General features: G+C 56.2%; 1 protein-coding gene across 1 annotated transcript in view; it reads left to right on the plus strand.

The window, feature by feature from the left end:
* Positions 1 to 4,317, plus strand: part of fam219ab (family with sequence similarity 219 member Ab) — a gene marked incomplete in the record, with an annotated part of 43,285 nt that overhangs the window by 7,101 nt on the left and 31,867 nt on the right.

The raw sequence follows: 4,317 nt of genomic DNA on the forward strand, positions 1-4,317 counted from the left end.
CTGGTTGATGTGGCTCGGGAAAGGGAAGTTTGGGGTCCCCTGCTGGAGCTGCTTCCCCCGCGACGCGATACCGGATAAGTGGATGAAGATGGATGGATGGATGGATGGTGGCTCACTGGTTTGCACTTCTGTAGGCACAGCAGACCCTGATGTAGGTTTGATTCCCAGTCCGGGATAGGCCTTTTATGTGGAGGTTGCATGTTTTTCAAGACTTTCTCTGGCATACTATTTGAAATCTTTTTGACATACTATACCCTTACCTTTTTCATCACTTTTTTTAACATACTATAGTATGAATTTTTAACATACTAGGACCAGGGACAGGCACAGACAGTTGGAGGGGCTATTGCTCTAATCTAGGAAAAAAAAGGCAACTCCCCGTACAGCTCAAAGCATCACAGGAGAAGCCTCCTGTTGGGGACCATATTAAAACTGTATATTTTTCTCCTCATTTACTGTCGATTTGTCCTCAATTCCTGATTCTGTCTGTGTCCACACTCTGAATCCGCACTGCTGTGGGCATACAACTAAGAAAATGTCTTGGAGCTCTTTTAAGGTATTGTTAGGGGGTCAAATAATGAAAGCATTGAGGTACAATAAATCTCTCTCATTATCACACTATAAAAAGGTATATACAAGATCAACAGGGACTGAAGATGTAGAATAAATTCTATAGAATAATTAAGAAAACTGTTTTCCACAGCATCCATCTTCCCCTTATCACATTTTTACTGACGTGGACCTTTTAATAGTAACTAACACACAGCCTCATTGTATACTTGTCTGATTTGCTGCGTGACGCTGCGCGTGCTGTCCCTCACTCTGTGGTCTAAAGCGTTCAGGTAGGGCCTCGCCTCAATGGAATTATTAGAATCAGTAAATTAAGTAACTTTTATAGTATATTGTACTTTTTTCTGCTAAAAACTCACTAACACGAGTGAACACTATTGTCAGTTCACTAAATTACTTCCCTCTTTGCTCTTGTCATAACTACTCTGCCACTAGAGGGAGCCACCACGTTTAAGAGATTAACACTGCACATGGCAAAGAGCAGTTAATCAGGGATTTGATGTAGTGGAGACATATTTTGTTGAAACCTGATGGAGGTTGAGTACATTAAGTTTTTTTTCTCTTTCTTAGAGAGATATGCCTAGAGGATAATTGATGATGTGAGAGGAGCTTGAAGAGGCTGTGAGGAGGTTCTGGGAAACCGTCAGAGGATTAAAGAGGTAGAGGCTGTCCAGATTAGGGGACAGAACTCAGGCGCAGACTGGAATAGGTGGTAAAGAATCTTATTTTATTGAAGCTGTGAGTGTGGGCAGAGGGGGTGCTTGGTCCGAAGAGGGCTGGACTGGCAGAGGGGGTGCTGGGTCCAAAAATGGCTGGACTGGCAGAGGGTGTGCTTGGTCCCGAAGATGCTGGACTGGCACAGGGGGTGCTGCCGAGAGGCTGACTGGCAGAGGGTTGCTGGGTCCGAATGGCTGGACTGGCGAGAGGGGTGCTGGTCTGCAGATGGCTGGACTGGCAGAGGGGGTGCGGGTCCGAGAGTGGCTGGAGTGCAAGGGGTGCTTGGTCCGAAGATGGCTGGACTGGCAGAGGGGGTGCTGGGTCCGAAGATGGCTGGACTGGCAGAGGGGGTGCTTTGTCCAAAGATGCTAGACTGGCAGAGTGAGTGCTGGGTCCAGAGCTGGACGGGACTGCAGGGGTGCGGGTCCGAAGAGGCTGGACTGGCACAGGGGGTGCTGGTCCGAAGAGGCTGGACTGGCAAGGGGGTGCTGGTCCGAAGATGGTTGGACTGGCAGAGCGGGTGCTGGTCCGAAGATGGCTGGACTGGCAGAGAGGGTGCTGGGTCCGAAGATAAGCTGAACTGGCAGAGGGGGTGTGGCCCGAAGAGGGCTGGACTGCACGAGGGGGTACTGGGTCCGAAGAGGCTGGACTGGCAGAGGGGATGCTGGGTCAAAAGATGACTGGACTGGCACAGGGGGTGCTGGTTTGAAGAGGGCTGGACTGGTAAGGGGGTGCTGTTCCAAAGATGGCTGAACTGGCAGAGGGGGTGCTTGGTCCGAAGATGGCTGGACTGCAGAGCGGTGCTGGGTCCGAAGATGGCTGGACTGGCAGAGGGGTGCTTTGTCCAAAGATGGCTGGACTGGCAGAGGGTGCTGGGTCCAGAGAGGGCTGGACTGGCAGAGGGTGCTGGTTGAAGAGGGCTGGACGGGCAGAGGGGGTGCTGGGTCCAAAAATGGCTGGACTCGAGGGGGTGCTGGGTCCGAAGTGGCTGGACTGGCACAGGTGCTGGGTCCCAAGAGTGCTGAGACTGGCAGGGGGGTGCTGGGTCCAGAATGGTTGACTGGCAGAGGGGGTGCTGGGTCCAAGATGGCTGGACTGGCAGAGGGGGTGCTTGTCCGAAGATAGCTGGACTGGCACAGGGGTGGCTGGTCCGAAGAGGCTGGTCTGGCAGAGGGGGTGCTGGGTCCGAAGATGCTGGACTGGCACAGGGGGTGCGGGTCCGAAGAGGCGGGACTGGCAGAGGGGGTGCTGCCGAAGATGGCTTAACTGGCAGAGGGGGTGCTGGGTCCGAAGATGGCTTTACTGGCAGAGGGGGTACTGGGTCCGAAGAGGGCTGGACTGGCAGAGGGGTGCTGGTGCAGAAGATGGCTAGACTGGCACAGGGGTGCTGGGGTTTGAAGAGGGCTGAATGTAGAGGGCGGGTCCAAGAGGGCTGGACTGGCAGGTGGTCCTGGGTCCAAAAGGGCTGGACTGGCAGAGGGGTGCTGGTCCGAAGATGCTACTGGCAGAGGGGGTGCTTGATCCGAGAGTGCTGGCGGGCAGAGGGTGCTGGTCGAAGATGGCTGGACTGGCACAGGGGATGCTGGGTCCGAAGAGGGCCTGACTGGCATGGGGTGGTGCTGGTCCGAAGATGGCCGGACTGGCAAGGGGGTGCTGGGTCCGAAGATGGCTGGACTGGCGAGGGGTGCTGGGTCCGAAGATGGCTGGACTTGCAGAGGGGTTGCTGGTTCCGAAGATGGCTGACTACAGAGAAGGTGCTGGGTCCGAGATGGCTGGAATGGCGAGGGTTGCTGGTCCGAAGATGGCTGGACTGGCAAGGGGGTGCTGGGTCCGAAGATGGCTGGACTGGCAGAGGGGCTGGGCTGGGTCCAAAGATGGCTGACTGGCAGAGGGGGTGCTGGGTCCGATGGCTGGACTGGCAGAGGTGGTGCTGGGTCCGAAGATGGCTGGACTGGCAGGGGGGTGCTGGGTCCGAAGATGGCTGAACTGGCACAAGGGGCTGGGTCCAAAGAGGGCTGGACTGGCACGGGTGTGCTGGGTCCGAAGATGGCTTACCTGCAGAGGGGGGTGCTGGTGTCCGAAGATGGCTTTATCGGCAAGGGGGTACTGGGTCCGAAGAGGGCTGGACTGCAAAGGGTGCTGGGTCAGAAGATGGCTAGACTGGCCAGAGGTGCTGGTTTTGAAGAGGGCTGGAATGGTAGAGGGGTGTGCTGGTCCAAAGATGGCTGGACTGTCAGAGGGGTGCTGGGTCCAAAGAGGGCTGACTGGCAGAGGGGGTGCTGGGTCCGAGATGGCTAACTGCAGAGGGGGTCTTGATCCAGAGGCTGACTGGCAGAGGGGGTGCTTGGTCCGAGATGGCTGGACTGGCACAGGGGTGCTGGGTCCGAAGGAGTCCTGACTGGCATGGGGGGTGCTGTGTCCGAAGATGGCCGGACTGGCAGAGGTGGTGTGCTGGGTCGCAGATGGCTGGACTGGCAGAGGGGGTGCTGGGTCCGAGATGGCGGACTTGCAGAGGGGTTTGCTGGGTCCGAAGATGGCTGGACTAACAGAGAGGTCTGGTCCGAAGATGGCTGAATGGCGAGGGGTGGCTGGGTCCGAAGATGGCTGGACTGGCAGGGGGGTGCTGGGTCCGAAGATGGCTGGACTGGCAGAGGGGTGCTGGGTCCAAGAGGGCTGAACTGGCAGAGGGTTGCTGGGTCCGAGATGGCTGGACTGGCAGAGGTGGGTGCTGGGTCCGAAATGGCTGGACTGCAAGGGGGTGCTGGGTCCGAAGATGGCTGAACTGCACAAGGGGGCTGGGTCCAAGAGGGCTGGACTGGCACAGGGTGCTGGTCGAATGGCTGGACTGGTAGAGGGGGTGCTGGGCTCTGTTCCTCAAAGCAGTGGGTTACTTTTGAGAACAGAGATCTTCCAGTTAGTAACATCAGGGAACGGAGTAGACAGGTAGAAACAAAGACAAGAATCTAGACTTGATACAAATCTCGAAGCCTGGTGTATAAGCATACTCAGTGGTAAGCAACAATCCGGCAG

The sequence above is a fragment of the Etheostoma spectabile genome, chromosome 5 (assembly GCF_008692095.1).
Source record: "Etheostoma spectabile isolate EspeVRDwgs_2016 chromosome 5, UIUC_Espe_1.0, whole genome shotgun sequence".
In the NCBI taxonomy this organism is placed as follows: Eukaryota; Metazoa; Chordata; class Actinopteri; order Perciformes; family Percidae; genus Etheostoma; species Etheostoma spectabile.